The sequence below is a fragment of the Conger conger genome, chromosome 6, assembly GCF_963514075.1.
Source record: "Conger conger chromosome 6, fConCon1.1, whole genome shotgun sequence".
NCBI lineage: Eukaryota > Metazoa > Chordata > Actinopteri > Anguilliformes > Congridae > Conger > Conger conger.
In genome coordinates, this window is record NC_083765.1 from 60,233,094 (window position 1) to 60,253,799 (window position 20,706).

Consider the following 20,706-nt stretch of genomic DNA (forward strand, 5'->3'; position numbering starts at 1 on the left):
AAAGGGGCCATAGTTTCAGGAAGGCGGGGGAGGGAATGTCATCATTGAAATGGCTCTTTGTTTCTTTGCACCAACAAACTTTTGGATGTGACCTAAGAGATATTGGCATACTGTTCCAGGTCATTTTGTTGAAGAAATGACTCCCAGAAAAAAAAAAAGAATTCCTCTTTGTTGTTATTTTGGCAGCGCAATATGCATACCAAGCTCGAAATGTCAAGTGGTTTCAGTGCAAGAGAGTCCAGGGAGACATTAGGAACTATGCTGAATACATGAACCACATTTCACCTTGAAGTCAGTCGCCCTCTTTATTTGCCAGTACTTTAATCGAGGTATAGGTCTTTCTTCTGTTACTGAATGATGGATGAGATCTGCTTTGTAAATCTCAAAATTACATAAATATTGCAAATAACAAATAAATAGCCTCAGTACCTGTCTAGTCAGTCATTCAAAAGCCAGAGCTTTTAGAGAATCTTTTAATAGCTTATATATTCCTATTGTAATGCGTTTTGGGGTGGAGGCATGTCCTAGAGAAGACCTCCAGCCTACCTACCGACCAGAGTGTACACAGGTGTACTTTTGAATATACACTCAGTGAGCACTTAATTAGATATTTATTAGACCTATTTTTAGATGTATTAAGTCTTCTGCTGTTGTAACCTATCCTCTTTGAGGTTTGACACGTTGTGCTTTTAAAGATGCTCTTCTGCATATCACTGCTATAATGTTTGGTTATTTGTGTTACTGTCACCTTCCTGTCAGCTTCGACCAGTCTGGCCCTTCTCCTCTGACCTCTCATTAACGGCATTTCTGCTGCAGAACTGCTGCTCACTGGATGTTTTTTAGTTTTTGCATCATTCTCTGCAAACTCAAAAGACTGTTGTGTGTGAAAATCCCAGGAGATCAGCATTTTGTAGATACTCAAACCACCCTGTCTGGCACCAACAATACTTCAAAGTCACTTAGTTCACATTTCTTCCCCATTCTGACATTTGGTCTGGAAAACAGCTGAACCTCTTAACCACGTCTTCATGCTTTTATGCATTTAGTTGCTGCCACATGATTGGCTGGTTAAGTATTTGTATTAACAAGCTGGTGTACAGGTTTACCAAATAAAGCGGTCACTGAGCGTATAAATATCTATATACTTTATAGCTTTTGTAGTGTACATACATATATTATATACTGTATATTGCTTATATACCAATAGAATTTTCCAAGCATTGCATGATATAAAAGGTATTAAAGACTGGTCTGACATTCTCACAGTATATTAGGAATTTAATGTGGACAGTACAGTATTAAATATTTTGCCTGTGTATGTGATTTATGTTTATGGATACTGAAATGTAAAATTATACTATATTAATACTAGAATATAAGAGTGAGAATAAGAATATTTAGTAGTTTCTCAGTATATTTTCAGTATTCTTAAATATACAGTAGATCATGGACAGTATAATGCTCCTTGCAATGAAACGTAATGTATGATATGTTGTATAGTATTGCCATGTTGGTTGTTGTGTTTTTGTTAAGGAGAGCAAATTTATTAGCATCCTCCTGCATTGCCACCCTTGCTCATTATTTTCAGCAATGCTCTCTGCCATTTTGTTTTGCACTGTTTGAGTGACGGCCGGGGCTGTTATCAGAATCTGTTGGGATGGCGAGGCCTATAATCATCAACTCAGTTCATTCATCCATGTCTGCAGAGTATTTGGAAATTGAATAAACTGAATGTGCAATTTGAAACGGACCTCCTGGGTAATAAATTGATCACTGTTGTGTTCACAGTTTTGTGTACATGTCCGTTATTTAGCTCTGCTCCTCCGAGCGAGGGTCTGACACCTCCCTCCCAAGGGGACAGTGTGAAAATGCCATTCATGTCACCATGTCCATCAACATGATTGACAGATACTCTTATTACAGAGACATCCTGCCAACACAACTGGTAGCTTTTCCGACTTGCTGCTGCACATTGGGAGCTTTGATACTTCAGGGCTTTATCTTGGACAAGTGTCTTTGCTAGTTTCAGACAGACACAGTTGTCATTTTCCCATCCATTGCCAACAGTATGGTATTAAAATTGCAAGTACACTTGTGTCCATGTGGACAGGTTGGCCTTAAAATGAGGTTTGGTCAGTGTAACTGTCTGCATTGCTATTTTGATCTAGCTGAAAGTGTCTGAGTTATGACCAATGAAAATCTGGTCTGAAGTCATATATTTGTTATTGTACTTTAAGGTGCAATATTAAGATGGCAATGTGCCCACTGCCTACATAGGTGGGTGTGTGTAACATACACCATCCAGTTTCCAGCAAACTGTCTCTTACCTTTAACTTTTGACTTGTTGGGTTAGCAAGTATGGAATTCTACTTAGCCAAAAGAATCCAAAAGAAGCCAAAACTCCCATTGGCTTTCCATGTTGTGAAAAGATTAACTTCCTGTTCTTTTTATCTACATGTTCCACAGATAAATATGGTACATGATGAGTCACTGGTCACATCTATTTTACAAACCCTGGTCAGCAATTGTATCTCTAAAAATGGGTGGTTCAGACAAACTCGCTATCCCTTTCAAATAGGCCTACTGGAACAGGCACCATCTGTGACACACTGATTCTTGCTAGCAAGCTAACAATAGCCCTCATGAAGATTTCACAGCCAACCTGTCAGCTCAGTTCTAACTGAAAGGATTTTCACGTGTACCATTAATATTCTACTTAAAACGAGGAAATGGTAATTGTGTAGTTTTGAACTACAGAGCCACTGTATACTTTTGCAGTGCTTGTTTGCTCAGTTAAGCCCAGGTTATTACATGCAACTACACTGGTAGAGTCATTTAGCATGTGCATTTCTCTGGCTTTTCATTGCCTTAATTTGATTAACCCCCTTTTGTCCTATTACTGGGCTCCTACAGATAATATAGATGCCAGAGACATGGTCCTGTGGTCTTTAGCATAAGGGCAAGTGTGGCAAATGTGCTCAGCACAAACCTCCTTTCAGTACGACCGCGTAATTTGGAGGATTTGCATAGAAACAATGGCTGATTCTGCGGCATCTGCGGTGCTCTGATAGGGTTTTGCAGACAACACTTCATTTAGAGCAACGAAATAAGGCGATAACTCCATATCTGTGGCTTAAGCTGTCTTTTTTTTGGCTCACTGATATTGTTCGCCTTTCGTTCTGTCTGGGTAAGTGCAGCTGGCAGAAATTGTCTTGTTCTTTGTCACATTGACTACAGATTTCCATTTTTATCTGCCGATAAAGATAGACCATCTTCAAATGGCTTAGTGCTGTCTTATGTATTTTTTCTTTAAACAAGAAGCCAAAATAATTTATACAATTCTCTCTACCACTGCCACGAAGGCAATGGAAGCAAGTTTACTCTTGCCATTGCTCTTGACCAAGGCACTGGCCTCAGAACAGGAGCCGTACTGTGGCTGCCCACTGCTCCTAGTTACTCGGATGGGCCGAACGTAGAAGACGCATTTCATTGCCTTAGAAGCCAATGATAATAAAATTGAATCTGAATCCATAATTACAGCTGTCCAGGCTCAGAGATAGCCATTCTTGATTTATTCAGTGAGCAGGTATGATTTTCAAATTCCTCATCTCATTTCATTACGCGGAGTTTGAATGTTCTCCCCGTGCTTGCGTGGGTTTCCTCCGGGTACTCCGGTTTCCTCCCACAGTCCAAAGACATGCAGGTTAGGCTGATTGGAGAGTCTAAATTGCCCGTGGGTATGAGTGTGTGAGTGAATGGTGTGTGTGCCCTTAAGTTCCATGACACGCTCCAGAAAACAGCATCTCAGGTTCTGTTCTTACTGTGCGCATCATGGGAACATGTAATTGAAGTACACGTACACACTTTTGTTACATTACGATTTCCTAAATAAACACTGCATTAAGTGAATGGGCCGTGTTCTTCACAGTGTCTGAATGCTTGAACATTGGATAATGTGCAGTCCTACAGACCTGCAGCGGAATACACATTTAATTTATTGCATCTTACACCTTGTCTGTCCAATAACTGGGTTAGTGTTGTAGGGTCCTTGCGCGGGCCGCCAAATAAAGTCAAGATTTGACACTCTACGAAGTAGTGAGGATGATTATTTGAAACGTATACGTCTCAGTCCTCGCATGGGGTGCGCAAATTGTGTGGGATATGCCCCTCCCTACACGCTATGTGTAGATTGCAAGGATTGATACATACAACGTTTTGTGCTAATAATCCTCATCTATGGTGCCAATTAACGTTATACTGCAAAAAGTAATCAGTCCCATTAAATTACCGTTATCTGAAATATCTAACCACAAATTTAGTTTTAATTAATAATTAAAATAACCAATATCAATGTTTAAACAATCTAATGGAGCTCCAGGAATCTGGTGAAATATACACAGGCAGACTGCGTGAGTTAATTTGACCTGTTACTGTACATATAACCTTTCGTTTGGCTTGATTTACAACTTTTACTCTTTAGAGAATACAACAGCTATGAGAGCTATGAGCTGCTGTTGCAGTATGTGTGTTTAGCTCATTCACTCCATTTGTTTTCCCTGCTCAGACTGTCTGAACTCCAAGCATGTTGTTTTTCTTGGTCAGTTGGATATTCCTCCATATATCTTTGTCAGTTGGATATTCCTCCGTAGATATTTGTTGGCTGGACGCTGTTCATTCTGTCTCTAAGTGTCTGCTTGACTACTGCATTGAAATTGCACTTAAAACAGGTGGGAAATGTGCTGTAGGCCTCATTCAATATAACCCTGCAAAGCGAAGAAATGGGGGAGGGGGGTGGTGGTTCAAAAATGTTCTTTTTGAAGAAGCCATTGTCTGGGAAATAGTTACCTTTTTGGCAAGTGTAATTGCAAAAATGTAACTGGAACTTACAAATAGTTCTAGTTTAACAGATGCTTTGAGCATTTTGTAAAATTTGCAGGAGTTTGAGAATGTTGCATAAATCTGTGCTTTTGAAGAGGAGACTTTTGTGAGCGAGAAGGAAGAAACAAGCCTGCACTTTGTTCAAATATGAGCTGCTTCAGAGGTAAAGTCAGTGTGGGGCTGATGGGCTCGTTATGTGGACTGTGAACATCAATGGCTAATCCCCCTGCTTCATTTGAAATACTCATGTTCCCACATGTGCGCTAGTCAGCAATTGTTCTGGTTGGACATCTGTGCACTTTGCTCTTCATTTCAGCTTCAAACAGAATCTGCTGCACTGTAATGCCTTCACAACCAGGAGAGCTGACCTCTGAGCTTCACTGAATATGCCTTGCTTTTTCTGACACCAAAAGGGAATTGTTTCAAGAACTCGCTGATTGCAGAGGTCAATGGACAGTGTAGGAATTTGGATGACATTGCTCTTGTTATATGTCTGTAAAACTATGTGGTAACCTTTTTATATAAATTTGCCCTTTCAGACCTGGGAGGTGATATGTCCACGGGCATGCCAAACAACAAACTGTGCCCTAGAACTGCCGACGTTAATACACAAAAGCCTTTCTATATTTTATCTTGACAGTACAGGGTAGCACACCAACTATTACTCTGTCACATCCTATGACCTTTAAAAGTACTGTATACTTTGCTTCTTTCGGATAAAATAATTGTGTCAGGAAAAATGAAATAATAAATAAAGTGCTGGTTAAAGAGACACTTGATTTTAAAAGGCTGCAGTGGGGCTTAATTAAATGAGGTTACACACTGCAGATTTGCATTGGAGTGGCAGTTTTCAGTAACAGTTGAATATCATGACGTGGTTGTTAATGAAAATGACCTTTCGGTTGTAAAATGTCCTTTTTTTGTTCCCGAATGAAAAGTGCCACTATAGATGAAAGCTGCAAAGCTTTGCATGTGACATTAGTACTTGTGAGGACTAATCACTGATAAAATGTACAGTGTCATTGTGTAGCGTGTGTGGCATAACTGCTAAGTATTTAGAGCTGTAATCAACGTTTGGGCTCCAATGTAATTAATTGATGACAAAGTAATAATGGGGTCCCAGAAACAATGATTGTATTGTAATTACAGTAATTACTCTGATGAAGCAGGCATGTGAAGTTGTGTTAGATGATACAAGGAAATGAAGTCCAAGGAAAGGAAAGTACAGCACAAGCATTTGCATGTGATTTTTTTCCAACGACACCACGTGATGTTTCTGCTTGTGAAATACGGCAGCGAAACCGACCTTGCACTCGCCATCAACACGCATGTCCGTCCCACAACACCCTCCCCATCACATGTCCTTCCCACAACACCCTCCCCATCACATTGCCTTCCCGCTGTCACACGGGATTACTGACTGTCTTCACAAACAGAAAGAGAATAGGCCACAGCCACCACTGGCCTGGGTTTTCTTGGGGGAGAGAAAGGGATGGCTTCTGACAGATGCCTACAGAAGAGCATGCAGGGCCAGCGCTGAAACCAGAGCAGCAGTTTGCCTCACTGCGCTTTCCACTTTCTCTGAGAAAACCGAGAAAAATTCACTTCCCGATTCGTAAAACCCTTTCCAGGGCACTGGATATTGGTGTGACAGGTTGAATGTTTTCTCATTTGTCCATCTCTCTCTCTCTCTCTCTCTCTCTCTCTCTTTCTCTGTATGTGTGTGTGCACATATTCTTGAAGGGAAGTTCAGTATTATCAGTTTTTTGACAAAACAGGAACTGGCCAAAGTGGACATGGCTAAGCTAACATAGATTCACTGTTTTTGGCGTGCTGTACATGCTGTAAATCATTGAATGATGTCGGTGTAAATTATGAATATAAGCTAACACAAAACATTCTTGCAATGTTGCTGCCATGTAGTGCCGATGTTATAACATTGGCAGAACTGGGGGTCCTACTTCCTGCATTTTGAAATGACAAATTTTGGGTAAAGTAGCCAATAAACATCATAGAGATTGTACAGATACTATATATAAATATATATATATATATATATATATATATATATATATATATCTGGGTGCATTAAAATGGTGATGGCGTCTTCTTTAATTCTGATCAGGGAGAGTAGCAATTGTACTCTTAATGTCCATTGCATGGGTTGTACACTCTACTTTCTGACATATTTAAGAGGCTATTTAAATCTCAGGCTATTTAAATACCCTAGCAACTGTGACAGAGTGTCCCAGACTCCCAGAGTGGACTTTAATTCTCTGTCATCATCCATATGCATGGGGTAATCTCCCAATAGCAGGCCTTCGCTCTTTGTGTGTAGTAGCACTTGCCCACATACAGTACTGTACTTATACATGTAATACAGTGCTATATGTACAGTACATAAAGAACATCAGTCTCTCAGAAACACACACACAGTCACCCAGCACATATACATGAGGACGCAGGGATGCATGTACATGCACACACAAAAACGCATATACACGTGTGCGCATGTGTGTGTGATATGCAAATGAATGCATAAATACATACTTTAGAGTTCCTATGTACAGTATGCAGATTAAATACCTGTCTGTCAATCAGGATGAGAGTTCAGGATATCCATCCCTCTAGTTTCCACTTCCTGCTCACAGTATAGACTGTGGATTTGAGCTCTTTCTCCACCCTTAAAGTGTCGGCTTGTCACACGGAACGTCCTGTTGGAATGCCACGTGATGCCTGCCATTGTAGCGGGCAAGAAAGAGGGATCCCTCCATGCACCCCCCACCCCCCTCCATCTCTCCCTCTCTTTGTCTCACACTCTTGCTTTTTCTCTCTCCCTCATCACTTATTGGGTGCCCCAGAGAGCATCTGTGTCCAGAGGATGAAAGATGAAAGATGAAAGATTTAGAGACCCAGGCTATGGCAGCGTGGGACAAGGCTTCAGGGGCAAATCTGGCCAAGTTTTGTCTCTGGCTCTTCTCTTATACAGAAAGAGGTATTATTTTTTCATATGGAAAATTACAGACACTCACTATTTTTGTTTTGGAATTTCCAAACGGAGGCTGCATAGAGAAAGCCTTCTCGAGCCAGTTTGATGCCGATTTTACATATGAGTTGGTGATGGACAGGCAAAAATACACAATACCAGGTTGTTTGCCATTACTGAGTTCTCCAGTGCCTCGCTTCTGAACAATGTACCATACATTTTGACATGCCTCATTTTTAGCTATGTCTCTTCTTAGTCCTCATGTTGAGAGACAGCAACTCCAAATACAGATGGTACTAGAATCACCGCGCAAGTAGACCTGTTGCTGGGTCTTATATGCATGAGCTAATGATTCAAAGAAACATTTGAGCAGCCAATTACTTTTGGTCCCCCAAAATTGGAGGAACTATGTATGAGAACAGCTACAATTCCTACACTGTTCGCCAAATATGGATGTAAAAAAACCTTCAATTAAAGCTAAAAGTCTGCACTTTAACTTCATAATCATTATTATATTTTTAATTCAATGACAATAAAATGTTTTGTTGCTAGGTTAACGTGACATTTATAGATTATAAGTATCTTGGTGATACCATAGTTTTGCATTCCTGAGACTAACACTGATATTCTCTCCTTCGGAGAGTGGCGTGCTAATTTAAAGTTGCAAAATTGAGCAGGCATGTTGTATGCTGTTTGAAATGAATCTATCATAAATACACATGTTACACAGCTATATGGTAATTATTCATCGGTCCTCATGGATCTGCATTTAAGTTATCATAATCCACGAGCATTTAAATTTAGATCATCTCGTTCTCTTACGTACTTGACGGATAAACGATCTTGGATTTACTGCACATACATTTCCATTCCCAGTAACTACAGTGTATATAAGCTTTTAAAACCAAAGGGTGCTGGTATATTATTAACATGATGTGTCAGTCAGATTAGCAGCAGTTAGCTTACAGATGCCGTACTTGACACATTTAGTGTAGTAACACCTGCTTGGCTTGATGAAGCTAGAAAAGCTTAGCCCCACATTTCTGGGGCGAATCCGTACTCTGTTCATTTCAGGCCCTCTGTAGATGACCCAGTTAATGTTTGGCAAGTGCAGCCAGCTCCCAGTTTTGCTAGTATGATCGTATTTGTGGGGATTCTCTGTGCTCATGGGAAATGTAGTGCCACAAAGCTGTGTCTTTCTACAGTGGAGCTGTGTTTTACTACAATGGAGGGAAGCCAGGAGTGATTTTGTGCCAATGACAAACCATGAAGAGTATTACTCTGTGATGCTCTTATTTTTTGAGGGATACTCCTCAGATAATTCACTTTAAAAAAATGTATTTAAGTGAATATTTTAAAAGATGTTTTTCCTTTAAATGCTTATTTATTAAATTAATTTAAACCAAAAATATGAATGTGTGGATGCACATGTATACAGATACACTTGTGTCCCCCATGCACATGCTAGTAGAATTAAATCAGAGATATTGTATATAAAGTATTTATTTCTCAGTTTAGAAGCTGAATATTTAATATATACAGTGGGCTCCAGAATTATTGCCACCCTTAATAAAAATGGAGAAAAAAGGCTGCATATAATAAGAAACATGGATACTCACTTAGCACTTTATTAATACACCTACTTATTCATGCAATTATCTAATCAGCCAATCATGTGGCAGCAGTGCAATGCATAAATTAAGATACCGGTCAGGAGATCAACCATCAGAATGGGGAAAAAAATGTGATCTCAGTGATTTTGGACCGTGGGATTATTGTTGGTCTCAGACAGACAATAATTTGATGATTTGACTATCTCAGAAACTGTTTATCTCCTAAATCTACAAAAACATTTTTTATAAACGTGTTGGAGTGTCTCAGCTTTGGTTAATGTACTGTTAACTTCAACTGCTAGGGGCAGATTTTCAGATTTCAGAACACAGAGGCTAATTTCAATGGTCAGAACATTCGGTCACCTGTCACTGAATTAGTGTGAGACCAGGTTTGTTTGTACATGCTCAATCAAAAAAACCAGGTTAAAATTACATTTTTCATTGCTGAGGCTACAGGTACCCACAGTGGTTATGTTGTGCATTGTTGCTGTACATATGCTTGTTGTTGCTTTTGTGTGGATGTTCGCCAATGCTATGCCAATAAAGCTTATTTGAATTGAATTGCACATAAGAAATAAAGGTATAGGACAGATATGGGATATAAACATAGGACACATAGAGGAAATAAAGATTGATTTGAATTTGCCATCAACATTAAGTGGCAATTATAAGCCATGGGTTTCATGGTTTAGAGTGTGCCTCCCCCAGAGTTTTAAAAGCGGAAGCAGTGTGTATGGAGAATAAAATATTTACTTGATGAGCTTTGATTAGATGCAGGTGTGCACTGCTGAGTGTAGGTCTCAGTACATTGGTGTGTGTGTGTGTGTGTGTGTGTGTGTGTGTGTGTGTGTGTGTGTGTGTATGTATGTGTGTCTGTGTTTGTGCATTTGTGTGATTGTGTGTGTGTGTGTGTCTGTGTCTGTGTCTGTGTTTGTGCATTTGTATGATTGTGTTCGTGTGTGTGTGTGTGTATGTGTATGTATGTGTGTCTGTGTTTGTGCATTTGTGTGTATGTGTGTGTATGTGTGTGTGTGTGTATGTGTGTCTGTGTTTGTGCATTTGTGTGATTGTGTGTATGTGTGTTTGTGTGTATGTATGTGTGTGTGTGTTTGCGCATTTGTGTGATTGTGTGTGTGCATGTTTCTGTATTCTCCAGTACAATGACTGCACAGCTCAGCTACAGAATGAAGAGAGCTGAATGAGACAAACGAAACTGATGGAGGCTGGTGTACTGATACACAAAGCTACAAATATACATGGGCGTTCCTTATTGTGGAGATAATACAAAATGGGATAAAGTTAGGTTAGTGGTAAGAAAGCCTTTCTGTGTGTTTGTAGTTGCGTTAGCTGATGCGTCCCGTGGGCAGGAGGAGAAGTCGAGGAGAAGTCGAGGATGGGCTCTGACGGGTCCAGTAGACTGGAAAACAGATCAGGATAGTCAGGAAACAGATCCCTCGACCCAAACATCAGGAACTAGAGCTCTATACCCCACCATTGCATTACATTACATTACATTACATTACATTAAACTTACAGTTATTTAGCAGACACTTTTATCCAAAGTAACTTCCAGTTGATTTGACTAAGCAGGGGCCTATACCCCCTGGACCAATGTGGGATTAAGGGCTTATTGTGGCTACAGCGGGGCTTGAACTACCAACCAGCCAGGTCCCAGTTAGGCACCTTAGCCGCTAACATCACAGAACAGACCTCTCTACACCAAGATCAGGGATCAATAAGCTGTTAACTCCCTGACGAATACGATTTACCTTTATTAGTAACTATGGTAAATCAATGCCGTAATAATATTTTCCCTCCTGTCTTGAGAGGTTCTGTTCAAGAGGAAATATTAATATCTTATATGTATAATAATGACTTGCAGCGGTGCTGGTTTTCATTTGAAGAAATCTTTAAAGCTATTTTTCCTACTTTGACCACCTCCACACCTCCTCCTCCAATTATGTTCAAAAGCCTTCAGGCCCAGGAAGTATCCGACAATTCGTTCTTAGCTGTGCCTAGCTTCCTGTCTGTGGAACTAAGTACCTACTCAATTCACATTCGGACACAATAATTTCCAGCTGTGTTTACATTTGTCTAAAAATGACATTTCTAAGGCCTGCTTTTTTAGTTAAAATGTGCCTTTCTGTACATTTTCTGTGCCTTTCTGTGCATTTTTATTATTATTATTATTATTATTATTATTATTATCCATCCATCCATTATCTTAACCCACTTATCCTGAACAGGGTCGCAGGGGGGCTGGAGCCTATCCCAGCATACATTGGGCAAAAGGCAGGAATACACCCTGGACAGGTCGCCAGTCCATCACAGGGTACACATACCATTCACTCACACACTCATGCCTAAGGGCAATTTAGACTCTCCAATCAGCCTAACCTGTCTTTGGACTGTGGGAGGAAACCGGAGTACCCGGAGGAAACCCACGCAAACATTACATTACATTACTGGCGTTTGGCAGACGCTCTTATCCAGAGCGACGTACAGTTGATTTTGACTAAGCAGGGGACAATCCTCCCCTGGAGCAATGCGAGGTTAAGGGCCTTGCTCAAAGGCCCAACGGCTGTGCGGATCTTATTGTGGCTACACCGGGGATCGAACCGCCGACCTTGCAGGTCCCAGTCATGTACCTTAACCACTACGCTACAGGCCGCCCCAAACACAGGGAGAACATGCAAACTCTGCACAGAGAGGCCCCGGCCGACGGGGATTCGAACCCATCCATCCATCCATTATCTGAACCCGCTTATCCTGAACAGGGTCGCAGGGGGGCTGGAGCCTATCCCAGCATACATTGGGCGAAAGGCAGGAATACACCCTGGACAGGTCGCCAGCCCATCGCAGGGCAGGGATTCAAACCCAATTATTATTATTATTATTATAACAGCTCTTGGATAGTATTAAGCCATGTGGTTAATATCCAAGTTCATTACAGATCCACAAGACAGCAGAGGCAACTATATTAAATACACAATTTCATGAAAATTGTATTTGCTAAAACTGTGTTTGATGAACTAGAATTGTCATAGAGCATATTCAGATCGCAACAAATAAGACTTTAAGGAACAGCAGGGATGCAGTAGCACCAGCAGCATAAAATATAGCACCTAGATGGAGGCTAATATAATCAAGGAGGCTAATCTACTCCTGATTTGATTCAGACGGATGAGTGGTTTATTGTTCTGATGAAACCCCTTAGAGTTATACGTGTTATGTAAACCATTATCTCAAAAATAAAAATAAACCAAGCAAACAAACAAAGAAATAACAAAACCCAAGAGCATGTCTACATTGTACATTTTTAATAACCATAAAAAAATAAAATAATAATTGTGTTAACTTGATTGGAACTTGGGCTGCAGCAGATATGCGCTGTGATTTCTCTGATTTCTCCGAGGGAGGAAAATAAGCTACCAGCCCGTGTACACAAACATTACCTCTGGGACCTGAGCACTTTATACCGTTTGTGCGTGGTCCATGTTAACAGCATTCTCTTCCTTCACCTTAAAATGACACCATCATTTATTGATGCCGTGTTTTCCTGGCTGATATTGAGCCTGTTTAAATTATTAATCTTAAGTGAAGCCTGGAGACTGGGACTGCCTGTAGGGCGGAGCCAAAGCCAGTAGGCCAAGCTGTATTCCAGCGTTCCTGCTTCAGGCTATTGCTAACACACCGTATGCCCAATCTGAACACAGTAATGTGAAAGCTTTGCTGTGTTCAGATTGGACTGAAATTTCTACACACTCCCAGAAATATAGTGGCAGTGGAGGTACGTTTTGTCCTTCCAGATTAAAATTTCCCAAATGTACCCTGAAAGTACAGTAATGTTCTCTTTGGTTACAAATGAGTAAATTTTCCAAGCAAAAAAGGTATAAATTAATAGTATATTGCTGTATATGTACCTACAGGGTACCACCCCAACGACAAACATTTGTACCTTTTTAGGTACTTTTTTTTTAGTGTACTAAACATACAATGACCTTTTCTCTGAAATTCATACAATGTTCTGGTCTGAACACAATGATAACACAAACCAGAAATGGGTCTCATTACATGTCAACTTGCCTCAGTAGCATCGCATGCTTTGTATGACAGTCTGTCGCTTAAGGTAAAACCTGGCTAGAATGCCAGTTCAAAAAAGTTAATTCCCTGAACTCTGTAAGACATGAGAGCTCACACCGAATACATCTCCCATAACAAGCCTAGGGTTAAACCTAGATAATGACTCTCCTTCTCCTCCCATAGCAGAAATTGGGTGTGCAGATTATTCTGATGTTGTAGAGAAGCAATCTGCCCTTTCCTCACAACCTGCTCTAGGTGTCTCTTTGCCCTGACCCTGGTGTTTTCACAGCTGGAATAGTTCAGTTTCCTTCCTTCCAGTAGCTCTGCCCATGCAGAATACAGAATCCATACTGTACTGTACTTGCACTTATGTACTAGTTCAGGTTATGGTATTTCATTTTTTATCATAGGGCTGGATTGTACGGATGTAATCTTGTGTATTCGGAATTAGTTTCAGTTAATTTTTAACCTAGTTAATCTGCATTAGTGCTTTAGTGATGTTGCGTAATGTATTTGCTGATCTAAGCAGGCAGTCCTAGCACTATTGTTTGTAAATCACCCTTCTCTCTTCAACATAACAGTGAGGTTGACTCTAATGGGAGTCATTGGATGTGGTTCATCATTTGGTTTGCCAGTGTTTTGTTTTTTCTTCAGTGATCAAACGTCAGTGTGGTTCAGTTATACACTAATGGTTCTGCTGAATGTTAAGTTATTCCTCTTGTTTAGTTGTTTATTTTCCTGAACTCACAGCACTCATTAACCGGAGGTCCACCTTCCCCATTGGAATCTGCTTTGATACACCACACACGGAGGCAGATCCTGGGGGAAGGGTGTGATCGTTTGTGCAAGTCAGAGAGGCTGGTAGTATGGAGAATTAAACTGTACCAGTGTTTTAAATAACAACCAGCTACCTCAGAAGACACCGATAAATTCACATTACACCTCCCAAAGAACCCAGCATCGCCCTGTGTGATCTAAACAGTGTGTCTGTGAGCAGGTTTTCAGGTCCAGTTAATGTCGGCACTGAGAAAGATTATCCAGACAGCTTTCCGTGGAGGGGACAATGAAATCCCAGAATTATCCTTTTTTTTATTCTCTTGTTTTTCCTGCGTGTTGCCATTTTAAATACCAAATTGTGATTGTTGTCCCGCACCTTAGCCGTAACATGCTCCGTTGGCTCAGGAGGACGCACTGCTGCGGTCATTAAACTTCCTCTGTGGCACATTTAGCCAGCCGCCGCGTTTTCCCGCGGTGCACTCTGCTCAATGAGCCGCACGGTTAGCGTGCCGCGGGACTGCAGCAGTGCTGCCCCTGGCGCAGGCAGATCGCGGCTGATTGGCCAGAGGGGTCTCGACTGAGTGTTGAAATTTGGGCTTCCGTTCCACGTGACACCCCTCCCTCCTGGGGTGACTTGGGCCAATGATGAGCTGCTGCTGGGGACTCCCGGCGACAGGGCGCCCCGGTTAGCCGGGATTCAGTTCCAGATTGTGGGACACATCCAGGCGCGTAGCCAGGAATTCTGAACCACCTGAAAGAATTTTGTTCTGGCCTCCCCAATTCCTACTGGAATTTCTGTGGACCCTCTCCACAAGCAGTTGGCCCCTTCAGTCGTCACCACCTTTTGCCCCACAAACGACGGACCTGGTCACATCCCTGGGCCTGTGTTTTTAGCAAGTTTCCCCTGAATGCCAGGACAACGTTTCAGACAAAGTCACCGCCAGTTAACATAACTGGCATGAGCTACAAAATCCCCAATTTCCCGTCACATGACCCACTGGCCCCTGACTTGGGCCTGTGATGTTTAACTTCCTGGGGTGTCCCAAGATTTTTCTATCTTAAGCACCGACTTGTAGCATAAGGCCCGTGCTCATCCCATTATGCTGTATATGCTGTATATTCTAAGAGTATGGGATTCCCTGGTGCGCAGGTCAGATTCCCCATCATCCCTCATCTTCCTCAGTGAAGCCCTCCCGCTCTACCACAGATTATATATAGAGTTCTAGCACAAAATGGCTGCTATGTATCACCAAGGTAGCTTTGGGTATTATTTGAAGTCAATTATTTTCCTTTCACTGCAAAGCTCTTTGAGCTCCCTGAATGGCACATATTAAGTGCAACCCATTATTAGGAACCTTTATTGTAAGTACAGTCTCCAGAAATGGCTATGCATCATGTTGGTGGATTTGCTATTCAAATTAGGATCCTCAATGGTGCTGAGTTTTCCCTTGCATTATAATGTTGCAGCAAATTTTGTGGGCTGGTGGATGTTTATGATATCATTGATCTGGTGTGCGTTCATGCACTGCTGGGCACTTCCTGCTCAGCTCTAGAGAAGACAAGCTGCCATTAGTTTTAATTAGAATCTCATCAGGCTCATTCATTACATTTATAACAGTGCAATAATGCTGCCAGAGAACAGCAGGTATGCCCTTAAACTACCCCCTTCCTTTTGTACTCTCCCAAGTGCCAGTGTGAGAAGGTTACAGTCAGAAGGCAGGTACTTCACTTCACAATGCAAGTTCAGACCGGCCATTCAATCAACGGCACCAACACTTGGCTGGAATTGGCTGCAGTGCAGTGTGGCTGTGCGGGCTGTTATTCAACATTATTAGACAGGAAGATTGCTGTGGATGAACAAGTCGAGGTGACATAAAATGTATTGTTACATTTTTTTGCTTTTTTTTAGCTTGACTCTTTGTTGTCTTTGTGTAAATTGCCTTTCAAATGTGGCTCATGAATAACAATTTACACCCAGCTGTCTGTGATTAATCTCAGTCTCGTGCTTTTGCATTTATGCAATAATTGGTTGTTACATTTTTTACGGATTTGGAGGAATGGCCGTGGTCAGGAGGGATGTGGGGCTTGTTGAAGCAAAGCTGAAGAAAATGAGTGGGCATTGCAGGCCCTGCATAGGTCTTCCTGTGTGTCTGGGAACAGATAGGTGGCCTTTGTTCTATTGTATTTTTCTGTAAACCAGGGAACTGCAGTTTCTTTTATTAAATTATCATTGGTCTTATAAAATAATGTACAGAAATGTGTGTGGGTCTATGCATGTGCGTGTGTGTGTGTCTGCGTGCGTGCGTGTGTCTGTGTGTCTGCATGTGCGTGCGTGTGTCTGTGTGTCTGCATGTGCGTGCGTGTGTCTGCATGCGTGCGTGTGTGTGCGTGCGTGCGTGTGTGTGTGTGTGTCTGTGTGTTTGTGTGAGTGTGCGTGCATGCGTGTGTGTGCGTGTGTCTGTGTGTCTGCATGTGCGTGCGTGTGTCTGCGTGCGTGCGTGTGTGTGCGTGTGAGCGTGCGTGTGTGTGCGTGTGTCTGTGTGTCTGCGTGCGTGTGTGTGTGAGCGTGCGTGTGTGTGTCTGTGTGTGTGTGTGTGTGTGAGTGTGCGTGTGTGTGTGTCTGAGCGTGCGTGTGTGTGTGTCTGTGTGTTTGTGTGAGCGTGCGTGTGTGTGCGTGTGTGTGTGTGCGTGTGAGCGTGCGTGTGTGATCGTGCGTGTGAGCGTGCGTGTGTGTGTGTGTGAGCGTGCGTGTGTGTCTGTGTGTTTGTGTGAGCGTGCGTGTGTGTGTGTGTGTATGTGCACACGCCGTGGGACCATGTGCCTGTAATAGAGGTTTGATTCCCATGTGAGGCCCTATGTTATCCTCCATTGCATTGTGCTCACCTTGAATTGCTGCAGCAGTTATCCAGCTGTATAAGTGGGAATAATGATTTAAGATGCCCTGGATAAGGGCGTATGCTGCCGCAGTTATCCAACTGTATAAGTGGGAATAATGATTTAAGATGCCCTGGATAAGGGCGTATGCTGCCGCAGTTATCCAGCTGTATAAGTGGGAATAATGATTTAAGATGCCCTGGATAAGGGCATATGCTGCAGCAGCACACGGATAAATGTCTGTATGTACGCTCCGGCATACTCCGGCGTGCTGAACGTCTATTTTTACTCGGGGCCGGTGAGCAAACGTGTCAGAGAGGATTGTGGTATAGCTGTGAGCAGTCCTGCCCAGAAGTGACAGGGCCCTGGCTCTATCAGAGAAGGTCAGAGGAGTGGAGCGGTCGCAGCGAACAGCCGCGCCACTTCATCCAGAGCTTAATAAAGCGTTTGCTTGTTGTTAGAAAACCTCCTAATGTAGAGAGGGAGACAGGACCTCTGTAATTACTGTTTTACTGAGGCATGGGTGTCCAGGCCGTCGCCTGACGACAGGCACTGAAGGTGGTCAGCCATGCACTCTCATCGCCGGGGAAACACGGTCCTTGCCTGCGCAAAACACCTACTGCCAGGGTGTCTCGGTGGCGCAGCCTGTAGAGCACTGACTGCATGCTCATTGCGAGCCGCGACGTCGGCGGTTCGAATCCGACCGTCTGACATTTGTCGCGTGTCTTCCCCTCTCTCTCGCTCCCATTCTTCCTGTCTCTCTATACTATATAATGTCCAATAAAGCTGCAAAAGGCCTAAGAAATATCTAAAAAAAAAAAAAAAAACACCTACTACCAGCAAGCAACGGTCCTGTATGCACATGCTTGCTTGCTAACCAGCATGAGATCCATGTTTTAGTGTTCAAAGGAATACTCAAGGATATTATGTGGTCTTTTTCTTTGACTAACCTGCTAACATTTGTGTGTGGTAACTGCCCAATATAATTTATTGCTCAAAGTCGTTCTATTTGCTGTAAAATACCTAATGCATGCCGGTAGGTGAAGCGTGTAGAATGTAGAATGATAGGGGTCTCCACAGTGCACCCCCTCATGTTACTGGTCACTATGCACTGAGACTCATTAACAGACATGCATGGGGCGTGGTTCTGTGATGGAGAGTGACGTTCTCGCTTGGTGAAGAAGACAACAGTGGTAAACTAGTCATGCGTCACTCAAAGCAAGCTCCCACGGCAACGAGCATGGCAACTGCAGTGATCCTTCTTGTGCTTTTTATGTTTGAGTCTTTTTTGAAAGAGATTGAAAGGGAGCAGATTGATTGTGAAAGACTGCTGTTGGGGTTCTGCTGGTGTTAATAAGAAGATGAGTAGTTGCTTAACATTTTTGCCCTTGAAACAAATTGAGCTATCCCAAACTTAATTAGTCATTAATGTAACGCAAAAGTGGGTTAGTTTATTAAAGTTGGATACCTGTGAGTATTAATTATTTAAGAGGCATGAAATAACACAGAAACACTTTACCTGAACCCCTTGCCATAAGGCTGATGAAGCACTGTCAGACACGTGACATAACCTGACATCAACCTGTTATGTCAAATGATGTAAAAATGTCATACTGTTATCTGTAAATTGTATGACAGTAACTTCTATGACAGTGTTATATAATTTAACGACCAAGAACACCTTTAACTGTAGTTATCCATTGGAGCAAACGGGTACGGTCAGTATTCAATTAAAAGCTCAATAAGTTTAATTTGGAGCTTGGTTTCAAAGAACCGAAAAATATGCAGCCATCTCCTGGGCCCAGGGTTGAGGAATAATGTCCTACACCACAACGACCAAGAGCGTTGCATGGCGAGATGACCCTCCAAGGTGCTTCGCTTGGGTCTTCAGTGTCATTTTGAGAAGCGTGACTGCTGACAGAACTCATTATCTGACCTTAATTAAAGATGCCCTGTCGCTCCCCCCATCCTGCCATTTCCACAGATGTGACACACAAGCGTCAGACGCCCCTGAAAACAGAAGAGTAAGGGCAGCGTTCTAGTGAAACCTTCATTAATCCCAGCCGTTTATCTCACCGTGATTTATGATTGTCCTTCTGGCTGTCCTGTAGATTTATAGGTCAGAATGGAAGCCGTGGTTGGTTAGCAGCTTCTCAGATTTAGGCCACATTACACATGATTCCAGAAGGTTTTTCAGCAGGTCTGTTAATTCGCTGCTGCCTGTCTCTGAGAACTGCTGGAGTATAGTAATAAACCTTTATTTACCAGTGAGAGAGGAGCAGAAGATGACATTTGACCTCCGTTGAAGGTTTATTGTGTTTAATGAAGCTTGGCAGGCCGTCAGCACCAAGGACAGAGGAGCTTCACCTCCGCCTGACCGAGCGATCGATTGGTGCTCTGATTGTTTTTCATTACCGTTTGTCAAGCATGTTTAAAAAGGTTCAGTTCATTGTGTAAGGAAAGGGGACCCAGGAGCAATCTACTCATTTTATTTTCTATTATTCCTATTTTAACGTATTCAAAAAGACCCTGTTTTAAGACTAGATTGACCTATGTTTGGACTACAACACCGGCACCTAGTCACATTTGCAATCTTCCAAAGTCTCCGAAGTGAGTGTGTTTTGCACTATTGCTGGCTCATGTAGTATGTGACAGTGACACACATCTCATGATCTGCTAATCCCTGCTCGCCAAAAGGTTGCCGCTCATTGCGATGAAATGACAAGCACTGCAAGTTTTTATCATTTGCCAAAAGAAAAATAATAAGCCTGGGGGTTGAGGATAATTGTGTAGGGAGTTTCACGTTCAAATCGGGGTTTAGGTCTGGTGAGCCTTACGGTGATCTATCAGGGGCCCGGCCCTCCTCCCTCACCTTCTCTTTCATCTCTAAATCCCCTTTTTCATTAGTGTTCTGCAGTCTAAGGCAGAGGGAATTTAGACCGCAGCGGTGCATTGTGGGTATTGTAATGACCAACCAGGACATTTTTGCTTTAACGTTTTTCACCAGCTTGCGTTATCGGATTGGTTGTATAAACGGCAGTGCCCGCCCACTCCAGGGTCCTCCTCTGAATCTTCTCCGGCCTCACTGGCCCTCGAATCCGTATCAGTATAAAAAGATTGAAAAAAATTGAATTACGTGCATTGAGCCCTGTGGTATTTTTCATTAACCTCCTGAACAAAACCTCTCAGAAATGTGTTACTGGTTTCATAGCAGTATTGAAGAGAAAGGTATCAAGGGGAAGCTGTGTCTGTGTGTATGATTGTGTGTGCATGTGTGTGTGGGTGTGCATGTGTGCCTGCCTGCTGCATGAAGTGTGGGTTGAGTGGGTTGTTTCATTCAAAACAATGAAAAATCTATAATGCTGGGTAAGCTAGTATCCTCAGAAAGCAGTTGGGTTTGCCAGGTTGTGCTGTTGTCCCACCTGTTGCTCTCTGTTTCTTGGGCAGGGTACTCAAACTGCCTGTCACCCACCAACACATACTCCAGTCCTGGCA

The 20,706-nt window shown here is 42.3% G+C and overlaps 1 protein-coding gene across 1 annotated transcript in view; it reads left to right on the plus strand.

Annotated features, from left to right (window-relative positions):
• LOC133131080 (FERM domain-containing protein 5-like) overlaps nt 1–20,706 on the plus strand; it is a 94,222-nt gene that overhangs the window by 44,475 nt on the left and 29,041 nt on the right. The window lies entirely within an intron of this gene.